This window comes from Tamandua tetradactyla, chromosome 2 (genome assembly GCF_023851605.1).
Source record: "Tamandua tetradactyla isolate mTamTet1 chromosome 2, mTamTet1.pri, whole genome shotgun sequence".
NCBI classification, from domain to species: domain Eukaryota; kingdom Metazoa; phylum Chordata; class Mammalia; order Pilosa; family Myrmecophagidae; genus Tamandua; species Tamandua tetradactyla.
Window position 1 is genome coordinate 103,010,370 of NC_135328.1, and position 20,470 is coordinate 103,030,839.

At 36.8% G+C, this 20,470-nt stretch overlaps 1 protein-coding gene across 1 annotated transcript in view; it reads left to right on the forward strand.

Annotated features, from left to right (window-relative positions):
* TMC1 (transmembrane channel like 1) overlaps nucleotides 1-20,470 on the forward strand; it is a 469,408-nt gene that overhangs the window by 321,211 nt on the left and 127,727 nt on the right. The gene's annotated exons all lie outside the window — the stretch shown is intronic.

Sequence of the window (20,470 nt, forward strand, 5' to 3'; positions counted from 1 at the left end):
TTTGTTAGAATGAGGGAGTTGAACTAGAATTCACCAATTTTAACAGTCAGTTCCCTCAGGCACAGATAAATCTTTGTTGTGTACCCTTAGCTTGTTCATTTCCACATTGCAGACAATGGCCCATCTTAGAGAAATCATGAATTATTTTGTTTAAGACATGAGTTTTGTAGTTCCAACTCATGCCTTGGAGTTTGAGTTCTGGTCTTAGCCCTTTCTTGCTTTGTAGACAAGCAAGTCAGTTTTCTAAGCCCCAGATTTCTTACCAGTAAAATAGTGCTAGTAGCAACAATCTTATTATATTGCTATGTGCATGAAATGTAATGATAGTACAATAGTTGGATAGTACTTGCATAGAGATGAATCTTAATATATTTTAGCTTTAAAAAGTATATACTATATATGTTCTCCGTTTCTTTCTTATAGCATATATTCTATGCTGTTTTCAGAGTTTCTCACCTTCATCCAGGAATTGATTTTGTGAGATACATGGTTTGACCTCTTTTATCTCTGATAGTCTTCAGAAAGTAAGAAAATTAGAAATCTCTGATTGTAATCTTCATGTAAAATATTTAATAACCATGGCCAAAATGATTCCAGAAACTGGTCATGGAGTCATATACATAAATTCTTTCCCTTGTCCCAGTAATATCACCCAAAGAATCTATGTGGGGCGCATAATTATGTGTTGGAATAAGTCATGTATTAGTATTTTTTTTTAATATTCCCACCTCCCATCCCACTAAAAAGAACTCTGTAGTTTCATAGTTTCTTAATTTTTCTCTCCTTTAAAAATCAATATATTTCAATCAATGTTCTTCCATTTTTCAAGCTCACAATATATTTGACCCAAAGACATCTTTTGGTCTTGCTATTCAGGCATACTTAAGCCAATGTCTGACTCCCCCTTTTGTCTTATATTTAAAATCACCTTTAATTGGGACAACTGAGTTTATATGTTTTTCTTTGTATTTAAGATCTCATTATTTCAGCATGAAATGATTAATGTAATGATCTTTTTTCCTCTCTTAAGACTTTCTTTCTCTCTAGATCTCTTTTTCCTGACCTCATAAGATTTAGCTAGGTCTGTTACCATCATATCTACTTTCTTCCTGTCCGTTTTGCCTTTCTGGTTTCATGTAAACAAAGTCTTTGGTGTTTACACAAAGTGCAATACGTAGCCCTTTTTTAAAATTTATTTTATTTTTCTATTTTTATTTGGATATTTTAAGCATTGAGAAAGGGAAAGAAATATGTTAAAGTGAAGGATTTAAATATAAATGGATGTTTACAATTTTTTTTTTTTTTTTTTGGCTTAAACAGCAAGCATTTATTGACTCATGAATTCAGAGGTCAGAAGTCCAAATCAAGTGATGACAAGACCATGCTTTCTCCAGGGTCAGTAGCGTTCTAGTGCTGGGTGCCAGCAATTCTTGGGGTTTCTTGGCTTGCATTTCTGCCTCCTGTAACATGGTGATGTCCTCTCCTTTCTGACTTCTGTAATTTCATTTTTTAAAAAAAATATTTTTATTCACAAATCTTCACACACATATACAGTCCATACATGGTGTACACTCAGTGGCTCACAATATCATCACGTAGTTGTGTATTCATCACCATGATCATGTTTAGAATATTTGCATCACTCCAGAAAAAGAAATAAAAAGAAAAAAGAAAAAACTCATACATCCCATACCTTTTACCCCTTCCTCTCATTGACTACTAGTATTTCAATCTACCCAATTTATTTTACCTCTTATCCTCACTATTATGCATTTATTTTGTATCCATATTTTTTTACTCATCTCTCCATACCCTGAATAAAAGGAGTGTCAGACCCAAGGTTTTCACAATCACGCAGTCACATTTATACAAGTTATATCTTTTTACAATCATCTTCAAGAATCAAGGCAACTGGAACACAACTCAACAGTTTCAGGTATTTCCATCCAGCCACACCATAAACTAAAAAGATATATATCTATATAATGCATAAGAATAGCCTCTTGTTTCTGCTTGAAATCTCTCAGCCTCTAAATCTTCATTTTGTTCATTTCTCTCTTCTCCCTCTTGGTCAAGAAAGCTTTCTTAATTCCTTGATGCCAGGTCCTGGCTCATCCCGGGATTTCTGTCCCACATTGCCAGGAATATTTACAACCCTGGGAGTCATGTCACACATAGTGGGGAGGGCAATGAGTTCACCTGCTGAATTGGCTTAGAGAGAGAGGCCACATCTGAGCAACAAAAGAGTTTCTCTGGGTGACTGTTAGACATAATTTTAAATAGGCGTAGCCTCTCCTTTTCAGGAATAAGGTTCATAGGGGTGAACCCCAAGACTGAGGGCTCAGTCTATTGATTTGATTGTCCCCATTGCTTGTGAGAATATCAGAAATTCTCCAAATAGGGAAGTTGAATATTTCCCCCTTCCTTGCCAGGCCTCCAAGGGGACTTTTCAAATACTTCTTTATTCACTGCCTAAATTACTCTGGGATTTATTGGGGCATTACACTAACTTGGACAAACCAACAAAATCTCATGCCCTATTCAAGATTCCATACACTTATAGTGTTCAATTAAACTGGCCATACAAGTTAAATTATGTAATGTGCTACCCAAAATATAAATTTTGCATTTATATTTTGCAAATAATGCAAAATATAAATTATTTTATATTTTGGTCTCACTTAGAAGTTGAAGTTTTAAATATGAATGATATCATCCTTAACCCTGTATAAATCCTTTTTTCAACTTTTGAAACAGTTCCTGTATGGGGTACTGCTGACTTTCATAGCTTCAGAGCTCTCACACTGAGTCTCAGGTGTCACATAAATATCTGAAGTTTCTGGGAACGACCAGGTTACATACAAACAGCTCAGAATCTCAGAATTTAGAAATGATTCTTAACAACTCATGAATATATGTGACTACTCTAAGAGCTTGCAATCTATGACCCTTTACAATAGGTCCCAACCTGATAACCCATGCTCTCCACTTCAGTTCACCAAATTTTTATATTATATTTAGTCTATATGAGTAAAGCATGATAATAATTGTCTTTTTGTTTCTGATATTTCATTCAACATACAATCCTTAAATTTCATTCACCTAGTTGCATGCCTCACAACTTCATTCTTCTTGTAGCCACTCAGTAGTCCTTTGTATTTATACACCATAGTTCCCCCTTCCATTCCTCAGTCGTTTCTACTCTTAGGCCACCTCTGACCATTGTGAATCAGGAACACTGCTGCCATAAACACAAACGTCCATTTCTGACCCCACACTCAGTTGCTCCAGGTATATACTGGGCAATGAGGTTTCAGGATCTTATGGCATCCCCACCCCTAGCCTCCACACCACCCTTCAAGGGGCTGCTCCTCTGTTTCTCTACCAACAGTGAATAAATACATGTCTTTCTTTGCATCTTCTCTAGCTCTTGTTTCTCTCTGTTCATTTTTAAACAGTTATATTCACACATCATACAATCCAACCTAGGTATATAGCTATGCCTTTGCCACTGTAATCTATATGAAGACACATCCTTTTCTTCCACAAAGCATCCATACCCTTCTTCCCCCATGCCCTTGCCTGTTGATGTTTAGTTTTGGCATAATATCTTAATACGCAGTATTTTAGAAGAAACTTGTACTAATTGATTTATTCTTAGGACATTCTATTGTGGATAGTGATTTTGGTGACAAATTGGCTTGAGTCAATTTTGTTATTTGCCATGGCTAGTCTTTTTTTACCCTCCATTATTTATTTTTATTTCATATGTCTTACTCATCTGTTGATAAGGTAGATAAAAGGGGCATCAGACACAAGGTTTTCACAATCACACAGTCACATTGTGAAAGCTATATCATTATACAATCATCTTCAAGAAACATGGCTACTGGAACACAGCTCTACATTTTCAGGCAGTTCCCTCCAGCCTCTCCATTATATCTTGACTAACTAGGTGATATCTATTTATTGTGTAAGAATAACCTCCAGGATAACCTTTCGACTCTGTCTGGAATCTCTCAGCCACTGACACTTTATTTTGTCTCATTTCACTCTTCCCCCTTTTGGTCGAGAAGTTTTTCTCAATCCCTTGGTCTCAGCTCATTCTAAGATTTCTGTCCCACGTTGTCAGGAAAGTCCATGCCCCTGGGATTCATGTCCCACGTAGACAGGAAGAGTGTGGTAAGTTTGTTGTGTTGCTGGAGAGAGACGCCACATCTGAACAACAAAAGAGGTTCTCTTAGGGGTGACACTTAGACCTAATTTTAAGTAGGCCTGACCTATCCTTTCTGGGGCTGAATTTCATATGAACAAGCCCCAAGACTGAGGATTCAGCCTATTACTTTGGTTGTCCCTACTGCTTGTGAGAATATCAAGAATTCTCCATTTGGGGAAGTTGAATTTTTCCCCTTTCTCACCATTCCCCCAAGGGGACTTTGCAAATAAATACTTTTTTACTCACTGTTCAAATCACTCTGGGATTTATTGGGGCATTACTCTGGACAAACCCACAAAATCTCATGCCCTACTCAAGGTTCCATGTACTTATGGTGTTCAATTAAGCTGTCCACATAAGTTATATTAGGAACTGCACGTCAAAATATAAATTTTGTACCAAATAAACATTTTTTTGCTTCAGTCTCACACGTAAGTTAAAATTTTAAAATATTAATTACCATCTATTTTCGACACCCTGCAGTAGTGACATTCCTTTGTTTTTCCTCATGCAAAAATTTTTAAATATGTACATTTACTCTAGGCATTCCTATATTATACCATCTCAATCTTTATTGTCTATCTTTCTTTCTGATTTCATCTGTGCCCCCAGCCTTCCTCCCTCTATCATTCTCACATTCTGCTTCATTCGGTGTTCTAACATAATTGTATTACAGTTAAGTAGTATTGTACTATCCATTTCTGAGTTTTTACAATCAGTCCTGTCGCACAATCTGTATCCCTTCAGCTGCAATTACCCAATATCTTACCCTTTATCTATCTCCTGATGGTCTCTGTTACCAGTTACATTCTCCAAATTTATTCACTAGTGTCAGTTCATATCAGTGAGACCATACAGTATTTGTTTTTTTGTTTCTGGCTAATCTCACTCTGCATAATATCTTCAAGGTCCATGCATATTGTTACATACTTCATAACTTTATTCTGTCTTACAGCTGCATAATATTTCATTGTATGTATATATCACAGCTTGTTTAGCCACTCATCTGTTAATGGACATTTGGGCTGTTTCCATCTCTTGGCAATTGTAAATAATACTGCTATAAACATTGGTGTGCAAATGCCCATTTGTGGCCTTGCCCTGATGTCATCTGAGTAGATACTTAGCAATGGTATTGCAGGGTCATATGCAACTCTATACTTAGCTTCCTGAGGACCCGTCAAACTGCCTTCCACAGCGGTTGTACCATTTGACATTCCCACCAGCAGTGGATAAGTATGCCACTTTCTCCACATCTTCTTCAGCACTTGTTGTTTTCTGTTTTATTGATCACGGCCATTTTGGTGAGTGTGAGATGATATCTCATTGTGGTTTTGATTTGCATTTCCCTAATAGCCAGGGAAGTTGAGCATCTTTTCATGTACCTTTTGGCCATGTGTATTTCCTCTTCTGAGAATTGTCTGTTCAAGTCTTTTGCCCATTTTCTAATTAGGTTGTCCATCTTTTTGTTGTTAAGTTGAACAATCTCTTTATATATTCTGGATACTAGAACTTTATCTGATATATCATTTCCAAATATTGTCTCCCACTGTGTAGGCTCTTTTCACTTTCCTGATGAAGTTCTTTAATGCTCAAAAGTGTTTAATTATGAGGAGTTCCCATTTATTTATTTATTTCTTCAATGCTTGTGCTTTGGGTGTAAGGTATAGGAAGCTGCCTCCTATTATAAGATTTATAAGATATTTCCCTACATTTTCTTCTAACAGTTTTATGGTCATATCAAATGTTTAGGTCTTTGATCCATTTTGAGTTAATTTTGTATAGGGTGTGAGATATGGATCCTCTTTCATTCTTTTGCATATGGATATCCAGTTCTCTAGGCACCATTTATTAAAAAGACTGTTCTATCCCAGGTGAATTGGTTTGACTGCCTTATCAAAGATCAATAGTCCATAGATGAGAGGGTCTATACCTGAACATTCTATTCAATTCCATTGGTCAGTATATCTATCTTTATGCCAGGACCATGCTGTTTTGACCACTGTTGCTTCATAATATGCCTTAAAGTCAGGTAGCATAAGACCTCTGACTTCATTTTTCATTCTCAGGATACTTTTAGCTATTCAGGGCATCCTGCCCTTCCAGATAAATTTGGTTATTGGTTTTTCTATTTCTCAAAAGTAAGTTTTTTAGATTTTAATTTGTATTGCATTGAATCTGTAATTCAATTTAGGTAGATTGACATCTTAACTATATTTAGTCTTGAACACGGTATGCCCTTCCATTTATTTAGGAAATCTTCTGTGATTTCTTTTAACAATTTCTTATAGTTTTTCTTTGTATGGGTCTTTTGAATTTTTAGTTAAATTTATTCCTAAATATTTTATTCTTTTGGTTGCAATTGTAAATGGAATTTTTTTTCTTGATTTCCCTCTCAAATTGTTCATTACTAGTGTATAGAAACACTAAAGATTTTTGAGTGTTGATCTTGTAACCTGCCACTTTGCTGTACTCATTTATTAGCTCTAGCAGTTTTGCTGTGCATTTTTTGGGGGGGTTTTGACCTATAGTATTTTATCATCTGCAAATACTGAGAGTTTTACTTCTTCCTTTCCAATTTTTGTGCCTTGTATTTCTTTTTCTTGTCTAATTGCTCTGGCTAGAACTTCCAACACAATGTTGAATAAAAGTAGAGATAGTGGACATCCTTGTCTTGTTCCTGATCTTAGGGGAAATGTTTTCAGTTTTTACCCATTGAGGATGATGTTAGCTGTGGGTTTCTCATATATTCCTTTTATCATGTTGAGGAAGTTCCCTTATATTCCTATCCTTTGAAGTGTTGTCAACAGAAAAGGATGTTGAATTTTGTCAAATGCCTTTTCTGTATCAGTCGAGATGATCATGTGGTTTTTCTGCTTTGATTTGTTGATATGGCGTATTACATTAATTGATTTTCTTATTTTGAACCATCCTTGCATAGCTGGGATGAATCTTACTTGGTCATGGTGTGTAATTCTTTTAATGTGCTGCTGGATTTGATTTGCTAGAATCTTGTTGAGGATTTTTGCATCTATATTCATTAGAGAGATTGGTTGTAGTTTTCTATTTTTGTAATACCTTTGTCTGGCTTTGGTATGAGGGTGATGTTGGCTTTGGAGAATGAGTTAGGTAGCTATCCCTCCTCTTCAGTTTTTTTTGAAGAGTTTGAGCAGGATTTGTACTAATTCTTTCTGGAATGTTTGGTAGAATTCACATGTGAAGCTACTTGGACTTGTCTTTTTGGGAGCTTCTTTTTTTTAAATTTCCTTATTAATTAGATTAAAAAAATACAATAACAAAAAATACAAATATTTTTAACTTATGATCATTCCATTCTACATATATATAATCAGTAATTCACAATATCATCACATAGTTGCATATTCATCATCATGATCATTTCTTAGAACGTTTGCATCAATTCAGAAAAAGAAGTAAAAAGACAGCAGAAAAAATTTCATACATACCATACCCCTTACCTCTTCCTCTTATTAATCACTAACATTTCAATCTAAATTTATTTTAACATTTGTTCCCCTATTATTTATTTTTATTCCATATGTTTTACTCATCTGTTGATAAGGTAGATAAAAGGAGCATCAGACACAAGGTTTTCACAATCACACAGTCACATTGTGAAAGCTATAACATTATACAATCATCTTCAATAAATATGGCTACTGGAACACAGCTCTACATTTGCAGGCAGTTCCCTCCAGCCTCTCCATGACATCTTGACTAACAAGGTGATATCTATTTAATGCATAAGAATAACCTCCAGGATAACCTCTTGACTCTGTCTGGAATCTCTCAGCCATTGACACTTTATTTTGTCTCATTTTGCTCTTCCTCCTTTTGGTCGAGAACATTTTCTCAATTCCTTGATGCTGTGTCTCAGCTCATTCTAGTGTTTTTCTCAATCCCTTGATGCTGAGTCTCAGTTCACTCTAGGATTTCTGTCCCACGTTGCCAGGATGGTCCACACCCCTGGGAGTCATGTCCCACGTAGACAGGGGGAGGGTGGTGAGTTTGCTTGTTGTGTTGCTGGAGAAAGAGGCTGCATCTGAGCAACAAAAGAGGTTCTCTTGGGGGTGACTCTTAGGCCTAATTTTAAGTAGGTCTGACCTATCCTTTGTGGGGTTAAGTTTCATATGAACAAACCCCAAGATTGAGGGCTCAGCCTATTGCTTTGGTTGTCCACACTGCTTGTGAGAATATCAAGAATTCAACTTGGGGAAGTTGAATTTTCCTTTGGGGAGCTTCTTAATGACTGATTCAATTTCTCTACTTGGTTTGTTGAGGTCGTCTATTTCTTCTCGAGTCAATGTTGGTAGTTCATGCTTTTTAGAAAGTTGTCCATTTCATCTACATTGTCAAATTTATTAGCATGAAGCTGTTCATAGTATCTTCTCATTACTTCCTTTATTTCTGTGGGGTCAGTGGTTATGTGTCCTCTTCCATTTCTGATTTTTTTTATTTGCATCCTCTCTCTTCTTTTTGTCAACCTCACTAAGGGTCCATCAATCTTATTGATTTTCTTATAGAACTAACTTCTGGTTTTGTTGATTGTCTCAATTGTTTTCATGTTCTCAATTTCATTTATTTCTGCACTAATCTTTATTATTTCTTTCCTTTTGCTTGCTTTGGGGTTAGTTTGCTGTTCTTTCTCTAGTTCTTCCAAGCAGAAAGTTAATTCCTTGATTTTTGCCCTTCCTTCTTTTTTGATATAGGCATTTAGGGCAATAAATTTCCCTCTTACCACTGCCTTTGCTGCATCCCATAAACTTTGATATGTTGTGTTTTCATTTTCATTTGCCTTGAGATATTTACTGATTTCTCTTGTAATTTCTTCCTTGACCCATTGGTTGTTTAAGAGTGTATTGTTGAGCTTCCACATATTTGTGAATTTTCTGGCACTCTGCCTATTATTGATTTCAAACTTCATTCTTTTATGATCTGAGAAAGTGTTTTGTATGATTTTAATCTTTTCAAATTTTTTGAGACTTGCTCTGTGACCAGCATATGGTCTATCCTTGAGAATGATCCATGAGCACTTGATAAAAAGGCATATCCTGCTGTTGTGGGGTGTAATGTTCTATAAATGTCTGTTAAGTCTAGCTCATTTATTGTCTTATTCAAATTTTCTGTTTTTTTTTTTTTTGATCCTCTATCTAGATGTTCCATCCATCAATAAGAGTGGGGAATTTAAATCTCCAACTATTATGGTAGATATGTCTATTTTTCTTTTCAGTGTTTTCAGTGTTTGCTTCATGTATTTTGGAGCATTCTGGCTCAGTGCATAAATATTTATGATTGTTACATATTTTTGTTGAATTGTTCCTTTTATTAATAAGTAGTGTCCTTCTTTGTCTCTTTTAACCATTTTACATTTGAAGCCTTATTTATTGGATATTAGTATAGCTACTCCTGCTCTTTTCTGATTATTTGCATGAAATATCTTTTTCCAACCTTTCACTTTCAACCTATGCTTATCCTTGGGTCTAAGATGTGTTTCCTGTAGACAGCATATAGATGGGTCCTGTTTTTTAATGCATTCTGCCAGTCTATGTCTTTTGATTGATGAGTTTTATCCATCAACATTTAGTGTTATTACTGTATGGGTAGTACTTTTTTCTACCATTTTGCCTTTTGGATTTTATATGTCATGTCTAATTGTTCTTCTTTTTACCTTTACTGATAGTCTTCATTTCTACACTCTTCTCCACACCTCTCTCTCCTGTCTTTTCATGTCTGCCTCTAGTGCTCCCTTTAGTATTTCTTGCAGAGCCAGTCTCTTGGTCACAGATTCTCTCAGTGATTTTTTTGCCTGAAAATGTTTTAATTTCTTCATTTTTGAAGGACAATTTTACTGGATATAGAATTCTTGGTTGGCAGTTTTTCTCTTTTAGTAATTTAAATATATCATTCCACTCTTCTTGCCTCCATGGTTTCTGCTGAGAAATCTATGCATAGTCTTATTGCACTTCCCTTGTATGTGATGGGTTGCTTTTCTCTTGCTGCTTTCAAGATTCCCTCTTTTTTTTTGACATCTGACATTCTGATTAGTAAGTGTCTTGGAGTATGTCTATTTGGATCTATTCTCTTTAGGGTATGCTGCACTTTTTGTATCTGTAATTTTAAGTCTTTCATAAGAGTTGGGAAATTTTCATTGATAATTTCCTCCATTAGTTTTTCTCTTCCTTTTCCCTTCTCTTCTTCTGGGATACCCACAACATGTATATTCATGCGCTTCATGTTGTCATTCAATTTTCTGAGTCCTTGCTCATATTTTTCCATTCTTTTCCCTATACTTTCTTTTGCTTGTTGGATTTCAGATGTTCCATTCTCCAGTTTGCTAATCCTATCTTCTGCCTCTTGAAATCTGACATTGTAGCTTTCCATTGTTTTTTTTTTCATCTCTTCTACTGTGCCTTTCATTCCCATAAGTTCTGTGATTTGTTTTTTCAAACTTTTGGTTTCTTCTTTTAGTTCATTCCTTGCCTTCTTTATATCCTCCCTCAACTCATTGATTTGATTTTTGATGAGATTTTCTATGTCTGTTCATATATTCTGTATTAATTGTTTCAACTCCTGTATCTCATTTGAATTGTTGGTTTGTTTCTTTGACTGGGCCATATCTTCAATTTTCCTGTATGATTTGTTATTTTTTGCTGCGTCTAGGCATTTAATTACCTTAATTAGTTTATTCTGGAGATTGCTTTCACTTCTTTTACCTAGGATTTTCTTGCTAGATAACTTTGTTGTCTATGTTCTTTGACATTCAGTTCAGCTTATTCTGGACCTCTACCTTACGTTTTGTTTACAGAGCAGAATTTTTCAGTTCTTGTTTTCTTGTTTCTTGCCCTGTCTGTATGGTGCCTTTTCCCCCCTACCCTTAGGAGGGTCTACTTAGGTATTATAGACCACAGCCAGATTTTCCCAGCCCAAATTGGCCTCCAATCAGGAGGAAAGAGTCACCTGTGTCAATTTTCCCTGTGGCTTAGACCCAGCAGATTGAAAGACTTTCCCATGAAGCCTCTGGGCTCTCTGTTTTTCCCTGTCCTGTCCGGTATGTGGTGCTTGTCTGCCTGCAGCTCCCACCAGCATAAGGTGATGCGGTACCTTTAACTTCAGCAGACTCTCCCTGCTGGGGGGCATGTTGGAGACAGAGGAGAGGTTGTAGGCTGGCTTTAATCCCTTCAATTTTCCAAACTCTGGGGTCTGAATTCCTTGAGGGAGAGAATCCACCTGAGCTGGGCCCCACCCCTCTCCTGGGAAAGGCAAAGGCTCCAGACAATCTCTCCAACAAGCTTGTTTCTGCCTATGCCTGGGGTAGTTGCAGCCTGAGAAGCCCTGCTGCTATATCCAAAGGCAGTCAAGCCTTCGTAGAAACACAGCCACAGAAAAGAAAGAGAAAAATCCTTCTCAGAACATGACCCCTGTTCTTTGGGTTTGCCAATCAAGAGCATAAGTTGGTATGTTACTTTGAGTACCTTCAGATCCTATGTGCCCCCTCCTTTCCTTCAGGGCCAAGACCCTTTCAAGTATTATGTGTCATCCAATCCAAAAAATCTCTGTTTCTTTTTGTCTGTTTTCTTTTTCCGTCAGCCCTGTCTCCCCAGCATCGGGGCAAAAGTCAACAACTTCTGCTTTGATGAGGTTCAGCTGAGCTGGGGGCCTATTTTTAGTAGTCAGAATTTGTGAATTAATTCCACAATTGAAGCTTGGTTGGGCTCAGCCCCTGCTGTTGGTAAAGCCCCTTTCCTTTCCCCTCTGGGAAGCAGGCTGTGTGTGTGTGTGTGGGGGGGCACTAGCTGCTGCGGCTTGAGGAACTCACGGTTCTGGGGGGCTTGCAGCTGGTCCAGCTGGTCCAGACTGGGGTATACTATGTCTGGTCACTGACATGGCCCCAGCAGTTGTTTTGTACAGTTCCTGGCTATTTAGTAGCTGCTCTGTAGGATGAATTAAATCCCACACATCTTGGCACTTGCTAAGCTGCCATCTTGGCACTCCCCTAGTCTTTATTTTTTTTTGATGGGTGTCTTTGGCCTCAAATAGAGTAGGCCCATAGCTCAAACAGGCTATATGTTCCCTTTGGTACAATCTCACTCAAGGTGATGTTGCCAGAAAAAATCAGGACTCAGGTCAAATTTGGCTACACAAACAAACCTTGTATGTATTCCATTCCCAGGTCTGTAAACTGGGTAGCATTCCTTTTAGGTACTGTGGGAGCTCCTTACATAAATGCCAAAGGAAAGAGCCTACTGTGGTTAGACTCTAGGGGCAGGAGTCAGATAATTTTGAAGTTAAATAACAAAATCTTCCATTAAGCCCCTAAGCAAAGGACCATTTGGAGCTAGCCCAGAGAACCATAAGAAGCAGAGAAAACTGGAGCCAAATAACTTCACTGACCCTTTGCATGTTAGGACAGGTGCAGACATAATATTTCTAGCCAATCTACCTTGATCACATTTAATTTCATGAAATTAACTTCTAATAAGGATTACTCCAATTAACAAACCATCTGGTGTTTGTCTGAGATAGAGATAGCTACAATGCTTTTGGCTAGCAACTTTCAGATATTAAATATCCATTCTGGCCTTGTGTATTACTAGCTAGAGTTCCCAGATGTTACCTAGCTGCTCCTAGGATATAAACTAACACACACATACCGCATTCTGTATGAACTATTTTAACAAAATTACAGACCACATAAAAACTATGGAGTTAATCTTACTTACTAATGTAAATACAGCCAATAGGAAAACAAGTTTGGCATGAGGGTGTCACAATTTTTATAAACTCATGAAGATACCTAGAACTCAGAATTCCTTTCCCTTAACTGGCAACTGTATTAATTAATATCTTCAGTTAGGTAGCAAACCTCACAAAGCATGATTTTCCCAAACAGCTGGAAAAAGAATGATTCATTCTAGTCCATGACTTCCTTCTTTATTTTTTTACGAAAGAATAATAAACTCAATCACTTCATTCTTCAGGCCTAAATTTTGTCAAGAAGATAAGTCTTCCACATTTCAGGAAATGATGAACCCGATGTCCTGTACAGCTCTTGTTTTCTTTCTTTTGCTCCTGTCTTCTAGTACAGCATTGCAGTCTTTCCTTCATCAGGCAGCCTTCCCTTTACCCTGTCCTACCACCTTAGTTCTTTAGAAGACACCATTAATATTTACTGATAGATGCTAATGAGAAGTAATTAGTACCTCGCATGTGAGCCTCAGCAGTGCTAGGAGAGAAGGGTGAAGATGTTCAGCAGCCTTGCTCCAAACATTTTTATGCTTGGAGCCATCATCCACTTTCAACTGTTTTACAATTCTTTAGTGTTTTGGCTTGTTTGTTTGTTTCATTTTGTTTGTTTATCCAGGAATCTGACAACCATTCTTCTTCATGACTTGGAATATTGCAGAAGAGCTATGAAGGATAATGTGTTCTTTTTTGTTCTAAATAAGCTAAGGATATAAGCATAGCTGCCAAGGATTTATAACACATGTTCATACTTTCATCTAGTTGTTATTTTGGTATTCTATTACTATAAAAGATTTTAGTCACACAAGAGAATGTACTTTCGTTTCACCGCACTTATTTACAGTGGTGGTAATTGCAGTGTGAGTGCACACACTCTGAATGTATGTTATGACAGCATGGTCAAATAAGAAATGCCCCACCCCACCCCTCAAAAGACTGTAAATGCAAAAAAAGGCAAGACTCACCAGTTATTTTGTGCAACCAAAGAGAGCTCTTAATATCTTTGTAAATAGCTAATTATTTATTGAATATGTATAGTTTTAAAAAAATGCTTCAAACCTGATAGAATAGGAGCTGCTTTTGTTCTTTCTATAGACCAATGATGTCATGAAATACTTAATTGTAGTTTGTCACAAATACTCCAACATGTAATTCTCATTTGAAGAATTATGCTTCAGCATTTCATATTTGGTCTTCCATTTCAGGGGTGGTAGAATTTGGAAACAGCTACTCTCTTCGCTCAGCCTGTGTTTAATTTTAATTTCATGTACAATAAAAGCAGAAGGAAAACATCTGAGAAAAATTTAAAATGCTGTTCCATCCCCTTCTTCTTATTAAAAAACAAAGATTTATTTATGCTGTAAAAGGATAGAATGGAGATCTTTGAGTGCATTTTATTTATTTATTTCTCCCCACCCCACCCCCATCCCTTTTCTTTTATTCTTCTCAGGGTTAGCCAGCTTCTCTTTGGGTCCTCACAGTAAAATGTGTTTCTCCACAGACTTCATCCTCTTCCGTTTGGCAACTATAGTATTTTATATTGTGTTTTTAATAAAGCAGATACTAGCAGCTATTTCTTTTCTACTCCGCAGAGACCCAGAGCCTCAAAAAAAAAGAACATAAGCTAGGAGGAGGAAAAGCATTGCAGAATGACAGCTACAGTAACCATTGTATCTTTTTGTTCCTCCCTCTTTTAGTCTGGTGAGCCTTGCCTGAAACCAAAATTATGATTCTCTTTATAATTTTATAACCTCAGAGATTTAAAATAACTATTTTGTTTCACCAAGACATTATAATGTTTGAAAATGTGACCAGCCTTTTTTGAGATTTATTATACAAGTTCTGTTAAGTGTGTTTCTGAGTGTATGTGCTCATAGTTTTCTTAAGACTGGCATGAAGGAAAATAACAAAGAGGCTAGCACACACAGAGGCTTAGCCACCTTAGTTCTGTCATTTTTCCCTCCAGATACCTTGATGGTGGGTGTTTAGGTATAGCTCGTCTCATTCTGCTTTTCGCACTCCTGAGAAGTTTCTAACATCTTGCACTTTACAGATTTATTATCTTTTTTTTTTAATGTATGGACTAAATATTTCTTCTCTTTACTCTATGGTTTCCAAAACATTCTGCTTAAGTCCATTATTTGAAGAATTTAGGATTGTTAAATTAAAGTTTCATGAGCATTCTCTTGTCCTTACCTAACAGAAGCAAAAATAAAAGGAGCTGTTGCTTTAAACTGAATCAGATTTAATGCCCTGAGTAGATCCTATTCTATAGGAAGAAAAAATCATACCTGTTATGTTTATTAGATTTTGTAGACAATGGCTTCTGTTCCCACCAATAGTGTTATCATAAGTGAATGGATGTAGAAAGTTAGGCCATAATTTTCAGGAAACATGATACCTCAGTGAGGGTTGGTGACTCAAGTCTTCCTAGGGCAAACTTTGCTTACTGTTTTTTTTTTTTTTTTTTTTTTTAGAGGGAGGAAGGGAAGGAAAGACAGAGAGAAGGAAGGAAGGGAAACATCTTCTTGCTTTATTGTATTTTGTTTGTTTGTTTGTTTTTTACATGGGCTGGGGCCGGGAATCGAACCGAGGTCCTCCGGCATGGCAGGCAAGCACTTTGCCCGCTGAGCCACCGCGGCCCGCCCCGCTTACTGTTTTTGAGATTTGCATTGGTTTGCCCTTTGTTTGGGATTTAGTAAAGCAGAATATCTAAATACTATTATTGGTTTTTGCTCCTATATATATTATTTTCTCTATGTCATAATCATCATCATCACCATAGTTATAATTAAGCATTAGCAATTTTAGGGGCTACCGGATGGCATCAGACCTAGAATTTTTTGGAGTATAAAATCTACATGGTATCTACTATTCAAAAGAATGCTACATTTTAAAGACGCAAAAACAATTATAGCTTATTTTTTATTATCTCAATGGTGTTTCTTTTCTTTTTTTTCCCTTGAGGGAAGAAAGTTTATATTAATGGGCTCATAACTCTTCTTCCTTATGGAACAAGGAAAATTTTACATTGGAATACATCATTTTAAGAAATGTGTCCCTTTAGATAGGAAATATGAAATGTATTTCCTAAATGTAGGCACCTTTACTTTGCCTACAGTTTCTAGTTCCTCACTTTGAAATTCTTGTTAAAGCACCTAGTAGAAATAGCTGAAGGTAGTCTAATTTTTATTAATTGAGGTGTTTCTAAAATATGGAATGCTTTTCATTATGGGAATTTGCACCTAATGTGTAGCAACAACAAAAACACGACTTTCTCCTTTATATTTAGATTTTTACCTATTCTTCTTTTTTTCTTGTCATTTACTATTATCCTTCCTGCCATTTTATATTCCTTTACCTTCCTTCCTTTGCTGTAGTCTTCCCTTTCTCTCCTTACTTCTCCCCACTTTTCTTTTTCTGTCTTTTTTCTTCTCCCATCCCTATCTTTCAGTCCCAGACTTTGAACTGGGGCTGGGATAGCTGACAAGAGGTATATTAGCAAGTTTCCCAGTCACTTAAAAAACTCTTAGTTAAAGGAGCACAGCCCAAGAGCAAAATCAACAACCACTACAATAACAAGGAGTTCATGTTTGCATTGCTTGAGCAACATTATACGGGAGTTATTTCATTACCTACATCACAGACATCTCATTCTCTTTGGATCTTTCCCACCCACAGACAAGGGCATGCTCTTAAACCCCCTTTCCCTTGCCAACTACCACTCCATATTTTGTGCCTTTTTGCAGCCAATTAACTTGCAGCAAAACTGTCTCCTGTTCTTCACTCCCCATTGTCTCTTAAAGCCACTCTAATTCAGGCTTTTACCCCCAACATTTCACTAAATCTACTCCTGCTAAGGTCGTTATTGACCTCCACATAGCCAAATCCAGTAATCAATTTTCAGTCCTTAACTTTGCAGCCTATAATGTATCCTTGTTGCACATCACTTGCCTTCCACAGTCTCCCCCCCCCATAATTGCTTGTTCCCAGTCTCTTCAGTTGGTTCTTCTCCTTGTCTTGGCAATTTTTAGGTCTTGTTTTGTACCGTTTAGTCATTTTCTTGGTGGTTTCTCCTAGTCCCATGATTTTAAATTCCATCTACAGGCTAATAATTCCCAAATTTATATTTCTAGTCCAGGCTTTTCTTCTGAAGACAAGATTCAAATATCTAGCTGCCTATTCAACATCATACTCAGATGTCTAATAGGCATCTTAAATCCAACATGTTGAACTAAACCCCTGACCTTTAATTCCTGCCCCTCCTAAACTACTCTTTCTACATCTTTTCCCATATCCTTTTCTTTCAACTCCTTCTTTCCAGTTGCTCAGGCCAAAAACCTTGGTATCACACTTGATTCTTTTCTTTTTCTTATGCTCCACACTGAAATCTCATAGTGATGACATGGATTTGTTAACAAAAATTTGGAAATTTGCATGGGGCAGTTTAGTCTGAGGTAAAGGGCACTCTGTTGTTATGAGAGGCACAGAGATTGGCACCAGGGCATTTCAACCCTGGTTCTTCACACACACAAAAGGAACCCTGGAAAAAAACACACAAAAGAGCCTAATAAATATATCTAATAAATTGATGCTCTAACTCAATTAAGTAGGACAATGAAATACTCAAGCCTCATCTTGGATTTCATTGTTATAAAGTCATTCTTCTGCATCAAATAGCCAGGCTACTTAAAGGTAACAGTATTTTCTTTGCTAGTCTACAATCTCCTACCCTTGAGCATTTTTCTCAGTGACTGACCCCTTTGTTGGTGCTCAATAAATGCCAGTTAAATAAATGAATTTCAGTTTCTCAAGTAATGAGCTGGTGCTACAAACATCAATTCAAGAAATAAGTGTGGGGCAAAGGAACAAGTAATGCCATTTAACTCTCAGGGCCACTTGGTCATTCTGTAATACTGAAGGATCATAAACTTCTTTCAACACTATAATAAATTAAAAAGAAATTCCAGGGAGAGAGAGAGAGAGAGAGAGAGAGAGAAATTTCAGAACTGTATCTACTGTTCTGAAAGACTCCAATTCTTCTGAAATGTCACATTTTGCTGTTGTTTCCTTTTAACATTTCTAATTACTGGTTTATTTGCATGGAATGAGGATCTGGGTTGCCTAGGAGTTCATCTGTGCCTATTGCATATTCCTCTCTTAAATAAGCATACTTCAGTGGAGTTTTGCTTGCTGCCTCCAACATTTAGACAGGACCACCCTGTCTCTCCATGCTCTCTCCTCCCATCACTCCTGAGGAAAAAAGGCTATTTTTAAGGTACATAATCAATAAACTTTGAGAAGCAGCCAAAGCATAAGAGGAAGTCATATGATTGAGAATAAGCTAATAGGAATTGCTGAGAGAAGGGATTACAACAGGCCAATTCAAAAATTGTCTGAGAAGGGAAAGAGTCTGCAGTTCTCTTTTAAGTGTTCTGAGTTATTCCTTTGAAAAGGTTTTTGTCATGGAAGGATGTCTTATCTGTAATAAAGTACCATAGATTAGTTGACTTAAAAAACAGAAAATTATTATCACATGGTTCTTGAGGGTAGAAGTCCAAAAGCAAGGTGGTATCAGGGACATACTTTGTCTTAAAGGGGAGAATCCATTCCATGTCTCTCCCCTGGCTTCTGGTGGGTGTCCAACAATCCATGTCTTTCCTTGGTAGTGGCAGCATAACTTAATTTCTTCCTCTGTCACATGGCTGCCTCTCTGTCTCTGTGTTTCAGTCTGTGTCCTACTTAATGTGTCCAAATTTCTTCTGCTTTAAAGGACACCAGTCACATTGGATTTGAGTCTATTTTAATCCAGTTTGGCCACATTTCAACTGATAACAGTTTACAATGATTGTACAAAAAGTTCACATTCATAGTATTGGAGATTAGGACTTGAACGTGTCTTTTGGGGGGACATAATTCAATCCATGGCAAGGAGTTCCTTAGCTTTTAGCGCTGCTTTGAGTCAAAGGAGATGCAGATGAGTGTTGATACTTACTTTGCAGGCTAAATAATTGGTCTGAGGATCTTGATGAAGTCTTTCATCTCTTGGTCAGATCTCTGCTGTTTGGTTCTTGATGCTGGTGCCTTTGCTAAGGGTTAGAATCAAGAGCAAACCAATTATTTTTGCAATGACTGCAAAAATTACTGTTCTGTGGCTCTGATGTATCTGAAGTCCTAAACCCTAACAACTGCCAGACAAAAGAATGCTGTTGAGCACAAGGGCACCCAATGAGAATGGAGATTGTTGTGCACAGACCAGCAACTCAACTGGAAAGTCAACTCAAAGGGAAGGAAGCAACTGTTACTACAACACTCCCCATCCATCACTTAAAAATTATAGCTCTTTTTTGGGCTCTCCACTTGCAATCACAAGGATGTCTCCCCTTATGGATTTTTAGGTTTTATTTAGTGATCATTCATAACTTTCCTTCCTGTACCAGAGAAAATAATTCATTGCTCCAGCACTGCTTTTTCTCTTCACTAGTTATTAGACAAAATTGATTTCTTGCCCATCTCCTTGGTTTGGGACATCTGATTCTGCTGTTTTTATTTAATGTATGATCCTTCCTAAAGGTTTGCTTATATTTTTCTTCATTTGGTATTTTTTTCTATTTCTTGTAATTAACTTTAATCATGTTCTAGTGCGTTGATCATTTTAAATCTGTAAAATATATTGTGCAAATTTTTAAAAACTTGCTATACATGGAGCAGAATAGCTGTGTGTTGTTCTTTATTGATTATCAGCTGTTTCTATATTATGCACACTGTGACAAGACCCTGCTCCGAGGCTAATTGTTTGTCATTAAAATGCCTTTCTAGGGTATTCTTCTTAGACTGAAGAAGCTTGCTGGTGGCATTAATTGCAAATAAAAGACCATGACCGATTGTTGAATGTAGAATATCTTCTTAGAAGTGTCTGCCTTCATTATTGCAAACTCTCAGTAATAACATAAAGATCTTTGTCCTGTGTAGATCCAGTTAGAGGCAGCAACAGAAGGCATATGCCCACCCTGAACAAAGGAACCTTTATCTTCACATTCCATCCCTGATATTATGTGATAACATTTTTGCATTCCCTAAAAATTTTTATGCAGATGCTGTTTTAAGGCAAAAAAAAATACTCAGTAATCTGCTTTGTGAATGGAATTTAAACTCTTGGCAAGTGTTGCCTCTTAATATGCTGAATATTAACCTTTGACAGCATGTGAGCAGAATCACAACTGAAGGCTGTTTTCTCTGTTTAAAGCAACATTGTTTGCCATCTTTGCTGCTTTTTTCCTTTAAACTTAAACCCATCGGCCTTTGATAAAAATATGATAAAATTAATATTTTATAAACCATTCCCCCCTGCTATATTTTTAAAGAAAATAATCTATTCTAATTTTTACCATGATAAATTGTGGAGCTCTGTCCCTGGATGATTAACTAAACTTGTGATAAATGGACACTAGGTTGGCAAGGGAAAGAATCTGCCAATCAATATATTTTTTC